Raw genomic sequence first — 18,694 nt, forward strand, 5'->3', positions numbered from 1 at the left:
ATTCAGGAAGGTAATCAGTGGAAAGGACAAACAAGACAACCAAGCCAAATCTGATCTAGTCTACAGACTATTATAAAACATGACAGGAGGAAAAAAACCAACCAAAAACCAAAACCTACAAAATGAAGTATTTTTCTGCCCCCAAAACTGCCTTAAGTGACGCATTTAACTCTTCGACTAACCAATTGCATGGTTCTTAAATACACTTTCCTGGGAACAACAAGCAATGGGAGGTGATAGGCAGTTAGCAGCCAACTCTGTAGCCTTTAAGAGTGAGCAGGAGCCTCACTTAATACACGTGGCCTTCTTCTGTATTCCATACTAGACACAGACACAGAGTGGTAGCCTCATTTTCCAGAGAGAGCCACACTATTGCTTGCAGGGCTATCAGGCTGAGTGATTTTCAACTCTGGACTGGGGCAACCAGCATAGTGGTGATGTTTTTTAAAGGAGAATGCTCCAGCAAAAGTAGGGCTTGGTTTAAAGCTGAAATGAATTTGTTCTTTAAAATTCTCCTCAAAAATTCTCTCCTGGGTTTTTTTTTTTTGGTTATGTTTCATAGTTCCAAGCTGAGGAACCTGTGGACCTCCAGATATTGTAGCACAACAACTTTCATCATCCCTGATGATTGGCTATGCTGCCTAGGCCTGATGGGAGATGGAGTTCAACAGCATCTGGAAGGCCACAGGTTCATTCTCATTTGAATATTTGCCAAAATATCCACCAAGTATCCTACATCTGTATTTGACATTCTGCAGTATTTTATTTCAGTTAAGGATGGGCTGAATATCACCCCCCTTTTTTTTCTCCTGTGGGGCTATTCATGCTCCATGAAAGTGGGGTGAGGTATATTCAGTGACTTGAGGGGGCAGATTAATCCTAAAAACTTTCAAGGGATGGGCTTACCTTTAGAGGTGAGGCATCAGGGGTTCTTTTCTGACAGGAAAAGGTTTTTTGCCATCATTTCAAGTGGTAGTTTGTCTGCTCTCTGCAGCCTAGCAACATTCCCTTTGCAATTTGGGGCACGGTGTCCCATGAGAACAAGGCAATGTTATGTCCATTGGAGGGGGACATCTGAAAAGTTCTCATGATGTGCAACTCTGTCCTCTACTGAAAGACTTTTGTCATTATGTTCAGCAAGATCCATTACCTTTTTTCAGGCAATAAATACATCTCTTACATTTTTCTAATCAGAGGATGAGGAGACTACTTAGAGCATGCTCCTCTCTGCAGACATGTCTCTAGATGTGTGAGTGGTCAGGGGGTGTCAATGGTTCCATTCTCCCCCTCAGATGACAGTGAATTGCTCCAGGGGGAGTACCTAAATAAGACTTGTGACAGCAGAGGTAGACATTCCGACAGCCTAGCAACTACCACTAAAAACAGCTGCTCTGGGTCTGATATGTACAATTGCATGGCATGAATCCATTCTGTTTCCCCCTTCCCTGCAAGCAGCAGCCAGTGAAGTGGAACAGAGAAACATGAAGCATGATAACATCACACCACACATAGCCTCTTAGTTGACAAGAGGGAGAGATCTGTTTACGACAGCAGCTACACATCTCTTGTAACATCTCATTCTCCTCAAGTCCTCCTACGCTTTAAGCAGCGTTTGGACTGCTGTGTTGCCTTTGAAAATGATTCAAAGCTTCCACTGGTGCAAAATATCGCAAAAATATCACTAACTGGGACTGTCACTAAGCACACAGAATACAATCTCACGAGTGTTAAAAACAACTGTGCTGGCTTCTGGGATAGCCACAATGCAGGTAGTCCTGCTCTCTAAAAACGTTTTGCAATGATTGGGATGGACAGCCATATATTCCCCATCCTTGCTTAACATGAGTGTACCTTTAGGGTGGTTGTTTCCTACATAAACCTGTCCAAATGTTTAAATCCTCTTCAGTCCACCCCCCTTGGGAAGTGAGGCAGGAAGTGACCTGAGACAGGCCCTTTTCAATGGTAGTGCCCCATCTCTGGAATCAAGTGAGACTTGAATGTGGCCAGTTGTGATCCTTTGGGCACCAAGTAAAGACTTTTGTGAGGTACGCGCATGATGTGTTCCCCCTTTAGCAATAAAAAAACCAACCCAGCCAACTAATGATTTATGGGTGATTAGAGCAAACAGACAGGGTTGGCATGGCAGTAGGCTAAGGACCTGCTTTCATTCTGGCAGCCCATGCTGAGGCGGTCAGCCCAACAAGCAGCTGAGGCCCAACATGCACTTGGGAAACACCTTTGGAAGCTGGTCAGCATTACACCTGCCCATCTGCCTGAGATTGTACTGGCCAAACAGTGTGGGGTGGTTGGGAGCTGGATGAGGCCCAGCCACTGCCAAGCTAGGGCCATGGACAGCAAGTACCCTACTAGACATCTTATGGGAGTTCCCTTTATGTTTGATCCTGCCCAATGCCATTTCCACCTTAAGTGGTGAAAAAAGCAAAGGAACACCTAACAACTGACTAGCAATCACTGAGGGATACATGGAAAAACCTACTTGTTCAAGAGCCAATTTGATTGGAGGGGGGAACCCTATCTGGCCCCATCAGTCATTGACAGGGCTGGCCCCAGGCATGCCAGGGCCCTTGGGTACCAGCCTGCCCTGGGCCCCTCCACTCCATCTCCACAATCCACAGAACTTAAGCATCCACAGACCGCAAGACAGGAGCTTCCACGCCGCCCGCCATCCCCCCGCTTCACCTACCTTTCCATTGTTTTTTGCGGCGCGCACAGGTTTGCCATCAATCAAGATGGCAGCCGAGGTTTCCCTAAGGGGCTGAAGCCTCTGCCGCCATCTTTGTTGATGGCAGCAATGCGTGCGTGTAGCTGATCGCAGAAGGAGAGTGGAGGGCCCCCTGTAGTTCCAGGGGCCCTCGGGCCAGTGCCCCACCTGGCTGCCCCTTAGAACCGGCCCTGGCCATTGACCCTGCTAAGAAACAGCTCAGTGATGCAGTAAAACTGAGGGAGGGCAGGTGGGAAAGCCAGTGTGTGAATAAAGAGGCCGATGTCCAGCAGGCCAAAACCTTTTATAGGTCTGGGTCTACCTCTGCCACTTTGAAGCTTTTGCAGGATCGCCTGAGACTGCAAGCGATCCCACGAGAGCCAGAAGAGGTGGGAGGATGAACCCCTCTCCAATTTGCTTCTGGGGTCCTGCAGCACCCCACAAAGATGCCCCGTGCTGAGGGTGCAAAGCTGTGCTTATTGACTCCAGCTTTTTTGATGCTGTTTTAATAAGAGTTTTAATATTGTCTGGCCCTTTCCTGCCCACCCCTAAGTTCTATGTACTGCTTTTTATAGTTGTTGATAGTTTTAAAATCCTTTTGATTTTTTAGACAACCACTTAAAAGCCCTTCAGGGGTTGAAGAGTGAGACAGAAATGTACAAAATAAATGAATAAATCCAAAGTGCCCTATGCTGTTGCTTTACTGAAAGACTATCTTTATATTCAGAAAGATCCCCTATCTTTCTTCAGGTAATTAATATGTCTCTTACATAGCAAGACTCTGTGCCAAGAATCCTGAGACAGTTAAAAATTGGCGCTCATTCGCCTCTCTCCTTTTCTCTGAGTCTATGAACAATCTCCATTTGTCAGCATCCGCTTCTGTGAAAAGAGCTTGACTGGTGTGATTAATTATGTGATTCAACAAAGCACATAAAAGATCTGTTTAAGACATTACAGAAGCATGTCTTAAGTACAAACAAAGTGACCAAAAAAACCAAGCCCTGCCAAACCAACAGAACATTAGTGGGATTATGGCGGGGGAGTTTCTCAGCCAATCCATCCAAGACTTCAAGGTGCAAAATGATCAGTGCAATTGTGAAGCAGAATAATGACAACAGCGATCTGGGAAGTGGGGTGAGAGAAAGCGTTGACAGTGTGCCATTACAAACATGACAGTTTCCCTGAATAAATATGCATTAGCACCTGCGGCTAACCCTAACCTGTGACCCTCCAGATCAGAGGTAGGGAACTGTTTTCAGCCTGAGGGTCGGATTCCCTTGTGGGCAACCTTCTGGGGCCACATGTCAGTGGTGGGTAGCACCAGAGACAAAAGTGGGTGCCGCAACATAGGCATCTCTTATCTTTGTACAGCAGGCTACACACAGAAGTTGGTACACACACCACATCTCTCCATCCTTTCAGGTAAGCAACAGGTATTATTACAGCTCAAGGGCACATTCCAGCCAGGTGAAAGCAGTCAAGAAGAATATGGCCTGTGGGGAAGAGGGAGGGTTCTAAGGGCCAAAGAGCCACATCTGAGGTTATCCATCCCTGCTCCAGATGTTGTCAGACTACAACTCCCACCATCTTCGACCACTGGCGGCTAGGGCTCCTGCGACAACTGGAGGGTCACAGACTTCCTATCTTACATCAGTAAGTACTGATGTCTAGTGCATAGCTGAACATGCATGATGGGAAAGACCAGGCATTTACATGAGCTCCGAACATTAAGTGCACTTCTCTAATGTTCAAGGATACTCAAGCCATGCGTGAATGTTTTTCAGAGCTGTGAGCAACCTCCATCCCCAAAGCATTCCTAACATTATGGTCAGAACTTACATTTACATGTGTCATGAGGGTGCCACCAAAAATGGCATTATTGGGCTATCTCCAAAGTAACACTAAGACACGGTCCCATCAGCACAAGGATTTCTACGTGTACAACAGGACTTTCCCTCCCTCTCCTTCCCGAGGCCCCCTAAATCTGTCACAGGGGTTCACCTAACCCTCTGGAGCACATTTGGGGAGTGGGCTCAAGCAGAACCACTTGTGCTGACAGGATGCCTAAGTTGGATACAAACCCTTGTATCACTTGCCCCAATATTCTGACAACACTAGATGTATTTTCCCCATTTTTGCCATTGGTAGCCAATGATGAGGAGCAAAGGAGAGCACCTGACTATGTTAGAAAACAGCGTAAGCCATCTTATATGCTGTGGAGGAGAATGCAAGATGGGGATGCCATTTTCAATGGCAGCCCTTAGTCAATTATAACGTCCAACTCTGCCTTAAGGCTTTTTTCACAAGATAGGAGGTTTCTGACAATAGTTCTCTTTCATGTGCAACTTACCTGCAAGAGTTTGTTTCAGTGTGAATGCCCTGTTATGCTACAACTTTTTTCACTTTTGCTGAAACACCTGTGTACAGGTTACATAGTTAATAAGGGTATGGAGATCTGCAATCCTGCAGCACAGGGGTGAGGAACCTGTGGCAACGTGCTCCATCCTAGCCATATGTGGCTCTCCAAATGTGGTTTGGAGTCATCTCCCAGCCAGCATGGCTAGGACTTGTTATCCAGTAACATCTGGAGGGCCACAAGCAGCAGCCTCACAGTAAATGTTGAGTTCCCAGGTAAATCGTAGAACAAACAGTTTTGGTGGGAAGAAGCACCTTGCCATTTGCATGGCAAACCATGGAATCCAGCGTGCCTCCTTCTGCTATGCTAGCTATACCACACTAATAAAGAGCCAAACTGGGCATGATGTTAATTGGATGCATGCAACTAACATCCCCATTTTTATTATGTAAATAGCTACTGCGAGGGAGCTTAAACAGCTTTGGACTACAAGTCCCATCAGCTCTAGCCAGCACAGCTCTGGCTGATGGGACTTGTAGTCCAGAACATCTAGAGGGCAGCAGGTTGGCAAAGGTTGAAGTAGAGGATAAACTTGAAGATTACACTGCTGGCTGCATAATTCCCAGGCTTCCCCCAAACCTGGCTGGCTGGTTCCTCCAGTTTTACCTAAGGGGTTGGTGCTTCTCTGTCTCTGTGGAGGTAGGTGTCCATATGGACCTCTGGCTGAAGATTGCAAGCACGACCTTCTTGATTTACAGTGATTCTTAAACCACCCAATATGTATGTAGATGGAACTGACATTTACAATAGCCTACACTTCTCAGAGAATCAAGGAAAAGGGATTCTTCTTTGTTTCCACCAATGCAAGTATTTGTCCTATGCTTAGAGAGCATGACAACCAAAAAGCACACTTCATCTAGTTACCAATAATCAAATAGCATCTTCTTTAACAAAGAACTGTGTGAAGGGGCACAGCTAGTGGCAAGGATAAAGGACATTGGTGTCTTTAAACAGGACTATGCCAGCTATCTCTTTTTTCTTGCGTTTTCAGAGATTCTACTTCCTGCATTGCCAAGGTTAAAAATTCACATTTGGAATTATTGTAATCAAAACTGTTTTAGGATTAAAAGAAATGCACATGCATTTGCATATATATACACACAAACAAAAGAATTATGCTTCTTTAGCCAGTGTGGCATAGTAGAGAGCTAGTGTGGTGCAGTGGTTAAAGTGCTGGACTACGACCTGGGAGAACAGGGTTCGAATCCCCACACAGCCATGAAACTCACTGTGTGACCTCGGGCCAGTCACTGCCTCTCAGCCTCAGAGGAAGGCAATGGTAAAACCACCTCTGAATACCGTTTACCATGCAAATCCTATTCATAGGGTCGCCATAAGTCGGGATTGACTTGAAGGCAATCCATTTCCATTTTCATTATACTAGTTTTTAACCTTGGCCTTGGAAATAAAAAAAATGTTTTCAGTACTAGAAAAATGGTAGATTGAATTTGCTGGTGCCTGTATTTTTTATAGAAAGGGGAACCCCTTCTCATAGATACTGCACATTAAAATTCTCAGAAATGTAAGGACTGTGAGCACTTGTGATCCTGTTCTTATCAAGAGAGAGCTTTACATCAGTCCCATATTTTCCAATTCAAAAGTAAGTCCCATTGAGTTCAATGGGGTTTTCTTGGAGGTACACAAGTACAAGATATCAGCCTCTGGTAGTCTTAAAATATTTAATGAGATGGAACCTCTCATATTTCCAGAAAAAAAGATCTAGAAATAAAAAGAGCACTTAGATCAGAAATTTCCAATCAGCATAGCTGGGTCACACATGTCTGGAGCAAGAGAGCTGTAAGCAAGCCGTGAAAAATAAATACATTTATTATTAATAAATACATATTTAATGTTAATAAATACATATAAGAATTAAAGATTCCTATGAGTTTAGAGAAAGCTGCCCATTGCATGCAATTTGCCTTGACTGGGGATGAGTAACTGTGTCAATTCTCTGAACTGAGTGAAATTGGATAATGATGGAGACAAGCAGAAGAACAACGTACCGAAAATTAAGGTTGTCCAGTGCATGTCTGCATGGATTACTGATATGCGTTTACCTCCTTCCATTAAGGAAGCACATTTATGAGCAAACACATGGAAGAGACTCTATCATATTGTTGTTAGGAATGGAGCTGCGGCATTGCAACAGCAGAGGTGGGGCCAACAGACATGGTCCTGCTCTTTCCCTCACATGGTTGCTAATTGGGGGGAATGCCAAAATAGGGTTACAGTCAATTACAAACAGTGGCAAACTCGACATGACTGAACTGCAATTTTAATATTCAAAGAAAAACAACATGTTTTTAATTTGTAACATACAAGAAGCAACAATGTACAGTCATGCATAAAACATCTCTATGGGCAATGGCTGGGAAAGACTGTTTAATTACTAGACCTGAAAGAAGATTTCATATGGCAACTAACGTTTGACAAGACACACTTGAGCTTTAAATATTCCATCAAGGCCTAGAATGCTTAAAATCTGTAGATCATGAAGTGTGATGAGGGGGTCCCTACTAGGGTCTTGGAATATATCAGCTTCTTTTAAACTTATCACATTGAGGTGGTGCGGTAATTATCTAGTGCCATACCTGCTATTACAATTCTTGATTTGTGTGTTACAGAGTCTGGTGCAAAGATCAGACCAAGATGCAATATAGGTTGGTTGGTTTGCTGAAGTGATCAGACCTCTCAAAATGAAAATAATGAAGATTTGTATTTTCAGAACTGAATAAAAATGCTCTGCCTAAAATGCTCTGTCTCAATTTTTGTTGGGTGGGGGATTTTGGCAACTTCAAGAGGTGGTTGCAATTCAATTTAAGAGCCCTGCCACTGGCCACTATCCCCCCCCCAAAAAAACTCCTGGAAACGATGTACTTTTGTTTCAAAGGAGAGCTCTGCTGCTACTGTCAGTGCAACACACACACAAAATTAACCATTGCCACTGCCAACACTGCAGTACACCAAACTTTGGGGATGAATCCCCCCTTGAAATCACTCCCAGTATGAACGCTGCACTTAGCACTATTACTTGCCACACTGAAAAGAGTAGGACACTCCACACAATACAGACACATTGTGAGGTGTTCCTGTAGCTTCACAGAATTAGGTGATGGAAGTGGGGCAGGCAAAACTGATAAAACGTTTGTGCCGAGGGAGCAGGGGGAAGAGATTACACAAAGGCTCATGGGAATTACCCAGACAGCATGACGTGATGGAGAGTTTGAGAATGGGTAGGGTGAGGTTGAGAGGGTGAAGGCAAAAGGAAAAATAAAGCATGGATATCCAGTTCAGATAGTAGAGAGGTTTCAGCTCCTTCCACCATGGTCATAACAATACTGTATATGAGGCAGACACTGCGCTCAGATTTATTTATTTATTTATTTTATTGTATTTATATACCGCCCCATAGCCGAAGCTCTCTGGGCGGTTTACAGTACCATACCATGAGCATACATTAGATGAGCATATGATTAGATGAGCCTAATCATATTATTCACCATTTTTATTTTTATTTAGGAAGAAGAATGACATCACTACTCATAACTCCCTCTCTCATACACACACACACATGGGGAAAGAAGCCACCAGTTATAATCAAAGTCACCAAGTACCCCACATTGATAATTATGTTGGATGCATTGACTTCTGTATATAGGCCCCATCTTGCATGCTCTATTAACAGCAGGGAGGGCTATGAGTGAGTCCTGGGATTTATTCCTTCATTGCAGAAACAGAGTTTTGGCCCTTGCAAGCATCTGAACCCAGGTCACATTTTCATTTTCAAATAGTATGTTTTGGATTTTTAAGTTATTTTGTCAGCTCATACTTACATACTTTTTGTTTATACTTACACAACACATCGCTGCGGAAGGCACTGATTTTGTGTTTATAGGAGATCATTCTTGGAACATAAGGAAGTATGGCCACTGTAGAAGCCAAGTGTCTTGTGAAAGGCATTAAATGTCAGCTCCTTCGCTCTCCCTCCTCCTGTGGCTTCTTAAACACTTAAACAAGCATTCCGTTTCTGATATCAAGGAACCCCTGATGTATTTTGATAAGCAGTTCATGAAAATGCTCAAACAGCAGCCCAATTAAAAAATAATGAACCTATTTCCTCTGAAGCAGAATCATTAACTTGATGGCTTCCAATGGCAGCTTAAGGCTCGCTACTTCATCAAACTGTCTTTGTGGTTGTTGGCCATCAGGACCTCTGTAAACCTCAGGAGCTCTTCAAATATACAGGCTAATCAGACTATCCCAGTGGAAGTTTTTATGTGCCCATTCTGTTCTGCTTCACTGACATCATAACTCCTCTCTCTCTCTCTCTCTCTCTCTCACACACACACACACACACACACACACACGGGGAAAGAAGCTACCAGTTATAATCAAGATCACCAAGCTACATCATCAAGTACTCCACACTGATAATTATGTTGGATGCATGAGTGGGGGTCACAGGGCCACATGAGCTAGCCCAACCAGTGACACATACCACAGCTACTCCTACTTCAGCAGAAAAACTTTCCCAACGTCTGTGTCTTCAGCTGTGGAAAAAAAGGATCTGAGGAGGGTCTCCAATTCTAGTGGGGAATCATGTTTTGACTGAAGACAGGGTCAAAGCTGTGGCACAAGACTAGCCTACAGGGGTGGTGCCAGGGGCAGCCAGGGTGGGCCCTTGCCAAGGGTCCCTGCAGCAGTGGGGCCCATCCTTTGGGTGGGAGGGTAATGCTGCTATTCTGCAATCCACAGCAATGTCGGCTCCCAACCCTGCCACGGATTGCACAGAGGGAGCTCCCAGGCATCTCCCCTCAATACAGTCAGTGTGGGCCACGCATGCCCCACCTACCTCTACCACTCCTGTAAATGACATGTGCACTGTGCACGCATGCCTGCCATCAACCACGATGGTGGTGGAGGCTTCCTTAAGGAGTACTGGATACATGCTTGCCATCAACTAAGATGGAGGCAGAGGCTTCCCTAAGGGGCTGACGCCCTCGCTGCCATCTTGCTTGATGGCAAGATGTCATTTACAGCAGCGCCAGAGGTAAGTGGGACGCGTGGATGGATTTATGAGCCCTGTGCGGCCTGTATGGAAGGGTTGCACTCCAGCGCTTTGCCCAATTCGAGCCCCAGGGGGTTCAAACTGACTGACAGTGATCTGCAATGAACCAAAATAATTTGTGGGAGCGTCATGTACAAGATGCAGAAGCGGTGGTGCAAAATGAGTATTTGCATGGAATAAATATTCTTTTCCCAATTTTGCTTACAACAACAAAAGGAGCTCTAAAAACGTGCGGTTTTGACTTTCACCTGCGTATTATACACCATCACTCCACCCTTTTAGCTCATCAGAAACCATCCAACAATCAGACAATGCATTTGTAATTGCTAGGGCAAAATATCACCCAACCCCTCTTTTTTATGCACACAAAAACACAAACACATGACCGCACATTGTTTCATGGGGAAATCATCATATTTTCTTAATCTGGTAGCTTAAAGAAAATGTAAAAAAACAGAGCTAATTAAAACTAAGAAGTCCAGCATCTTTAACAGTGTAAGTATCAGTGCTTTCCATGAGGATACATTTAATTTTACATATAGGAAGAGCTGATCAATAGGATCATGAAGAGAAAGGTGATTGTTCACATATTCTTTAGCCACAACAGCTCATAATTTTACGAGGCCTGTGGTGAAGTTGGGCTGGATCCAGATCTGGTCACAGGTCTCATCTGTACCTTACATTTAAAGCAGAGCTTGGAAAAGTTACTTTTTTTGAACTACAACTCCCATCAGCCCCAGCCAGCATGGTCACTGGATTGGGCTGATGGGAGTTGTAGTTCAAAAAAGTAACTTTTCCAAGCTCTGCAGTATCATACCAATTTAAACTGTCATGGCTTCCTCTAAAGAATCCTGGGAGCTGTACTTTGTGCAGGGTGCTGAGAGTTGTTAAGAGACCCCTATTCCCTACACAGAGCTACAATTCCCAGAGTTCCCTGGGAAGAAAGATTGATTGTTAAACCACTCTGAGAATTATAGCTCTGTGCAGGGGTCTCTTAACAACTCTCAGCACCCTTAACAAACTATGTTTAAAGCAGTATGATAGTGATGTTACTATACTGATATTAAATGGATTAAATAGTTCCATTGAAATCAATGGGACTGTGACTTAACCTACATCCAATTGGTTTCAGTGGGTCTACGCTAAGCATGACTAAAGCTGCAGTCCTAACCCCACTTACCTGGGAGGAAGCCCCATTGAATTCAGTAGGACTTGCTTCTGAGTAGGCATTGATAGGATTGCTGTGTAAGTCTGGATCCAACCCACTAATATTATCACGGGTATAAAACTACACATTCATGTTGTTCTTCTGTGGCTAATAATATTTTGAAGCTGCAAATTTTTATACATTCTAGAGGGGCAGCAGCTGTCCTAATAAAATTAGAGCTGGATCAAGTACCATCCTTCTTGCTGGTTTACTTTGGAATGCCCCCCTTGCCCCCTCTCCGATAAGGAATCTTCAGTTGAGCCACATGGCTTTTTCTTCCTGGACTTTCAAAAAGTATTCGTGTTTCTGACAGGAATAACTCATGTGTGTATCTCAGGGGGCTCAGTAATTGTGTTTGTACAGCTTTCTACGATATAAAGCAGTTGACCGACTGCCAAGTTTAAAGAAATGATTCAAGGGTGCTGGAAAATACACCTGTCGAATTTCTAGCTGCTGTAGAAATGGGTAGCCATATGAGTCATGTTTTTGCACAGCTCTGTACAATGTAGATTTTCAACAGTTAACATTGAAACATAACAGCAGTAGTCACATGGCCACCTGCATCCTATAAAAGCCAAGGCAAATACAGTAAGGCCCCGCTTCCTGGCGCTTCGCTTCCCGGCATTCCGCTAATGCGGCGGCTTTCGTTTTCCATTTTAAAGCCAATTTTTGCTCTTTTGCGACGTTTTGCGACATTTCCGCGTCATTTTCGCGCAAAGGCCCCATTATAGGCTATGGGTTCCGCTTTACGGCAGGGGCCTGGTCCCTAACCCGCCGTATAAGCGGGGCCCTACTGTATTCTTTTCTGAAGGACAACTGCCCACTCTCAAGAATAGTGGCAATACTCTCAACAGAACTATTTTAACGGATGGTTTATGCAATTATATTGATCTAGATGTTTGCTTCGCACATGAAATCTCAACGGGTTGATCCTGGACTGAAATACTATTTCGATGCAAGTCAGTATGGCATAGTGGTCTGAGTGTCAGGTTAGGACCTGGGAGATCAAGTCATCTACCATGAACCTCACTGGGAAACGCTGGGCTAGTCCTAGTTGCTCAGTCTAACCTACCTCAAAGTTCTGATGATAAAATGGGGGTGGGGTATGGGGAGAGAGACAGTGTATGCCACCTTAAGCTCCTTGGAGGAAAGGTGGGCTATAAATAAATGAATAAAAATATTTTTACAAAAGAGTCCCCAACAGTGGTTTACAAACCAGTGGAAAGAAAGGATGATTTGGGAAGGGCCGTAGCCAGTGGTGTGCTGGTAAATGTTTAACAACCGCCTCTCTCTCTCAAAAAAAAGTATGCATATATATACGTACATAAGTTTATTATAAATTTTACTGATATAAAGGATGTGTAGCACCTTGAAGATGGTCAAATATATCATGGCATAAGCTTTCACAAACTGCAGCCCATTTGATGACATGCATCAGAGGAAGTGGACTGTAGTCCACAAACACTTGTCTGGAATTGATTTACTTGATTTAAAAACTGGATAAACTATTTTGCTTGCTTTTAGTTATAGGATTATATTATGGCAACCCGTCCTGGGACCTCATAGAGGAGGGCAGGTAAGCAATCTTAATGAATAAATCAATGCCACAACATGTTTCTTAGATACGTCTAGTACTGTGGTGCACATAACCTGATACCATAACAAGTTAAAGGTAAAGGTGTCCCCGCACTTGTAGTGCGAGTCGTTTCCGACTCTTAGGGTAATGTCTTACGACGTTTACTAGGCAGACCATATATATGGGGTGGGATTGCCAGTTCTGTCCCCGGCCTTTCTTTACCCCCCAGCATATGCCGGGTACTCATTTTACCGACCATGGATGGATGGAAGGCTGAGTGGACCTCGACCCCTTTTACCGGAGATTCGACTTCCTCCTTCCATTGGAATCGAACTTTAAGGTGCTACAAACCTCTCCGTTTTGTTCGTCTTTAAGGTAGCACAACACCAAACCCTGTTATTTTACAGACTACTCATTGTTCCAGAAGCCCCCCCCCGTTCTTTCACACAGATTCTTCTCACCCCTGCCAAGGACAGACCATCTCATTCTCTCCAAGCATGCAGCTTAATGATATCCTCCTTCCTCCCCCCAACTCTTGCTCTTTCCTCTGAGCCATTGTCACCACTGAGCCCCAGTCCAAAGGAAACACACAGCCCTCTTCTTGGAACCATCCCCGCACCACCACCACCCAGCTGGATCTGCCATCGCCCTGACCTGTCCTCACCGCTTTCTCGCTTCTGCGGCCACAGCTGACCTGCCAGAAACTCAGCAGCAACAGAAAGCAACCGGAGGCTGCTGTGGTAGCGCTCCCTATTGGCTAAGCACGCCACTGCCACCACTTCTAATTGGCTCGAGAGCCCCGTGGCTTCCATCCCAGGTCTCCCTTGTCGCGGTGAAGGGTCAGGTGGAAGCGCAGGCAGGCGTTTAACAACCGGCTCACAAAATTTAACAATATGCTCTTGCGAGCCAGTACGAGCTGCTCCAGCACACCACTAGCCATAGCTCAGTGGTATGCAGAAGATTCCAGGTTCAATCCCTAGCCCCCTAGGTAGGGCTGGAAGCATCCTCTGTCCGAAACCCTGGAGAGAGGCTGCCAGTCAGGGCAGACAATACTAAGCTAGATGGATCAAGAGTCTGACTCAGTATAAAGAAACTTCATGTGTTCCTGATATGCTACAACACTGTTACAGTTGGGAGGCCCTATTTGCTGCATTTCAACAGTATCTGTTGACAGAATTTGATAATATCCCCATTAATTCCACACCCTGTATGTATGTATGTATATACGCATGTATGTATGTTATTATTTGATTTCTATCCCACCCTTCCTCCCAGCAGGAGCCCAGGCATCTGTTACAGGCATGAATCTAGAGCTTGCTTCTTTCAATTACCTGCTTTATGATGCCACAGTTCTTTTCTGAGGAGTAGGTTAACTATGCCAAATATCTTCCTTCATATTAGCTGGAAATGGAGAACTAGCCAGTTCCACATCCACAATGCTTCCAGCAAGCGCTGTGTGAGCTTGTGTTGACATTTCCTTTTAAGAGGATTAGGCAGCAGGGCCGGTTGTAAAGGGCGGCCAGGTTGGGCACTGGCCTGAGGGCCCCGGAGCTACAGGAGCCCCTGAGGGGCCCTCCGTTCCCCTTCTGTGATCCGCAGCCCCCCTACCTGTCTACAGTAGTCTTTACCATTGCCCTTAATTAAGATGGCGGCCGCAGTTTCCCTAAGGTACTGAAGCCTCTGCCGCCATCTTAGTTGATGGCAAAGATGTGTGTGTGTGTGTGTGTGTGTGTGTGTGTGTGTGTGTGTGTGTGTGTGTGTGTGTGTGTAGCACACACGTGTGCCATCAACAGAGATGGCGGCGGAGGCTTCATTCCCCTTAGGGAAACTGAGGCCGACATCTTAATTAAGGGCAATGGTAAAGACTACTGTAGACAGGTAGGGGGGCTGCGTGGGGGTGCGCGTGTGCATGTGTACACGCGCGCCCACGCCCACCCACCCACCGGGGGCCCAGGGCAAGCTGATGCCCAAAGGCCCCCGCATGCCTGGATCCGGCCCTGTTCGGCAGCTTCAATAACAAGTCCTCCCAAATCAAATGTATTGATAGTCAGTATGTTTAGTTAAGTGAAGACCAGGTTCCCAAACAGTATGGAGAAAGCAAGGGCCAAACAAGCATTTGCTTGTTCTTGCAAGGACCACCAGGGCTAATAATGCTGCCACCATTTCCTACGACATCAGAAACATGACTAATACATTAATATGGAATACATAATAGTGTTTGCCTAGCTTTTGCTTCATTTATTCATAATTGGCATATATCTTTCAAAATTTCTGGTGATGCTATTTTCCTTGGTAGGTATTTGCACTGTGTTACTGGACCCTAAGAGACAAAAAAAAAATCTGAAACACACACACACAGCGCGAAAGAAAAGCTCCCAACTGATCAGTGGCCTGGATTCATTATTTTAAAACATCTTTCTGCAACCAGATTTCTACTTGCAAGGCATTAAGAAATTTGTGGTTTGGCCTCAAAATGCAGAGATAGTTTCTCTGCCCTGAGTGGACTCTGTTTTTATACAATGATTTATAACATCAAGCTAGAGTTGATGTAAAAAAAAGCGCTAACTCAAAGTCTCCATTGCTAATTAACTGGGTACAAAGATGCCACCATGAAGGGCCCATCAATTATGGGAGGAATCTCAGTGGGACACAGAACAGATAGCCTTTTAAGCAGACTTAAAAACAAAACAAAACAGAGCTTCATAGTATATCTTTTTCTGTAGCACAACATGTTTAACCGTGATGAACTTATAGTAAATTGTTTAAAGTCAAAGACGTTTTATGCTGCGAAAACAGAAGCATCAGCAAAACCATTGTCAAGACAGAAGCAATTACAAGTAGGTGAATTTATGTTTTCAGATTGCAATCCTATACCCACGTACCCAAGAGTAACCCCCATTGAACTCCATGGGATGTGCTTCTGAAGGGGCACATCTAGGATTGTGCTGTACAAAGAAGTCAATTCTGGTGACACAATTACACAGGTATGACTCCTACTCCATTTCTGAAAGGATTTCTTTCATTCTTAGCCTCATGGGAAAAGCGCAAACATTTTCCCCCATGCAAGTCCGTAACCTGAAGGAGATTTATATACTCAGAAATGACATGAAATATTTAACTATCACTACTGTAAACATGAGCAATTCTTTTTATTTGCAGAGCAGCAATTTGCCAAAAAAGGAGATTGGTGTTTCCCTTTGCAGAGTACCTCCAAGCTTAATCTGTTCTCTGTGTGGAATAAAGAGTTACCAACAACAGCAACGGAACTGAATCATTCTCTACTGTCCAATTAGCTGCTGGTCTGTATTACTTAATGGACTCGGAGTACTTGAACTAGAAATCCAGCGAGGCTGACTTTAATAATAATAATAATAAGAATAATAAGAATAATAAGAATAAATTTAATTTCTTCGTCGCCTATCTGGCCAATGGCCACTCTAGGCGACTTACAAAATTGTTAAAATACAATTGGTAAAATACAGTAATACAATATAAAAACAACACATCTGCAGCAACAATATTAAAACTGGGCAGGAGGCATTTCAGTTATAACAATTAACCCTCCTCGGATACCCCGAAGGCCTGCTGAAAGAGCCAGGTCTTTAAGGCTTTCCGAAACACATTTAGGGAAGAGGCGTGCCGGAGATCTTGTGGGAGGGAGTTCCAAAGAGTGGGGGCCGCCACTGAGAATGCCCTCTCTCTTGTACCCGCCAATCTGGCTGTTTTTGTTGGCGGGATTGAGAGAAGGCCCTGTGTGGCCGATCTTGTCGGGCGGCATAATTGGTGGCGTTGAAGGCGCTCCGTGAGATAAACTGGGCCGGAACCGTGTAGGGATTTAAAGGTCAATACCAACACCTTGAATTGGGCTCGGAAAACAACTGGTAGCCAGTGTAGGTCGAACAACACTGGTGTGATGTGATCTCGGCGGCGACTATTCATAAGTAGTCGAGCCGCTGCATTTTGTATCAGTTGTAATTTCTGGACCGTTTTCAAGGGTAACCCCATGTAGAGCGCATTACAGTAGTCCAAACGAGAGGTGACCAGGGCGTGTACCACTAGTGGGAGCTGGTGAACAGGAAGGTAGGGTTGCAGCCTTCGTATGAGGTGTAGTTGGTACCAGGCTGCCCGGCTCACTGCCGAAATCTGAGCCTCCATGGACAGCCTGGAATCAAGCACAACCCCAAGGCTGCGGACCTGGTCCTTTAGGGGTAGACTCACCCCGTTGAACTTCAGGTCAATGTCGCCCAACCTTCTCTTGTCCCCCACAAGTAGTACCTCGGTCTTATCAGGGTTCAACTTCAGCTTGTTCCTTCCTATCCATCCACTCACGGATTCCAGACTTAGACATTCTCCTCTCTGAAGCAAATATCTATCGACCTTGAGCCCAGTTCGAAATCGCTGCACCAATGCAAAACACATGATGGAGCTTCCGTGTCAGAGGAATGTTGTGAAAGCATCATAAGTAAAATTGGCCATTAAAAATGGGCCAATTGACTAATCAAATTTTAGTGCAGTTTTAAAAGCATGCACATAGTTAAAGTATTAATTTATTAGAACAGTAGCAAGGAATTGAGAAACTTATGTTGATTTCAAAAGCTGTTGTCTTTTAGAAAACCCCAAACAGACGTCACACTCTAAAGCTTTTCAGATCCTATGGAAACTCCTCCTCCCCACAGCGTCAGGTTTGGTGGAAGTCCCAACTTCTGGACAGACTCATACCTTTTGGATGACTTGTTGTGCGCACGCTGCTGAACCCGATTCCTGCGCAGGCAAGAATGTCACATAGGCATTCCAAGAAGGGCTGCCAGACTTGAAGCCTCCATGCAGAGCGCTTCATGCCATGGCAAGTACATGTGGGACTTTTTAAAGAACAATCATGACTCCATCACCACCACCAGTACAGTTAACAAGGTAAGTAAGTGTTGAACCCCCACATGGGGTGGCAGACAAATTTTCCGTTCACATTTTCATGCAAACCTACCTCATCCATACTTCCAAAATAAGTACGTGAGCCAAAACGCAGCTAATCTTTGAAATTCACACTCTGAATTTTGTGATAGAATTCCCCAACCAAAAATGCACAGAGAAAAAGAACATTAGGGATGTGTGCGCAAAAATGATTATGGTAGTGAACATGATGTACAAAATGCATTACAGTAGGGGAAATAGTCTGCAAAAATATGTATAAGGCTAAATTGCATACAAAATGTGTATATTTGGTGAAATGCACTTAAAAATGTGTATGCATTTTCATGAAGACCTTTTCCCAAAAGTAAATAGATCACAAAGTGATGTAGAAATATGGAGAACTGACATAAAATTGGAAAATGAGAAACTGAAATGTACGGATTCATTGCACCCCTTAAAAAAATCTTAGAAGTCCTCACACACACACTCACACACCAAAAACTACAGATACTTCATCACAAGGAGCAAACACCCTTGTGAAGCTGGGGAGTAATTTTTGGCCTACCTATCCTAAAATAATGCTTTCAGTTTTGCTCTAGGATGAAGTATGCACTAGAATTGCCACCAACTCTAAATTCAAAGGCAATTTTTTTGCAGGAAACCTGATGACTCCTTCTCAAATGAAGGAAGCAAAAATAAACCTTTGGCTGGAATCCTGAACACTTTTACCTGGGAGCAGCAAACCCCCATTTAACACAAAGGAACTTACTTCTGAGTAAACATATAAACTTAAA

At 44.3% G+C, this 18,694-nt stretch overlaps 1 protein-coding gene across 1 annotated transcript in view; it reads right to left on the reverse strand.

Annotated features, from left to right (window-relative positions):
* Nucleotides 1-18,694, reverse strand: part of GPC6 (glypican 6) — a 1,220,950-nt gene that overhangs the window by 1,175,927 nt on the left and 26,329 nt on the right. The window lies entirely within an intron of this gene.

Source organism: Rhineura floridana, chromosome 5 (assembly GCF_030035675.1).
Source record: "Rhineura floridana isolate rRhiFlo1 chromosome 5, rRhiFlo1.hap2, whole genome shotgun sequence".
Taxonomy (NCBI): Eukaryota; Metazoa; Chordata; class Lepidosauria; order Squamata; family Rhineuridae; genus Rhineura; species Rhineura floridana.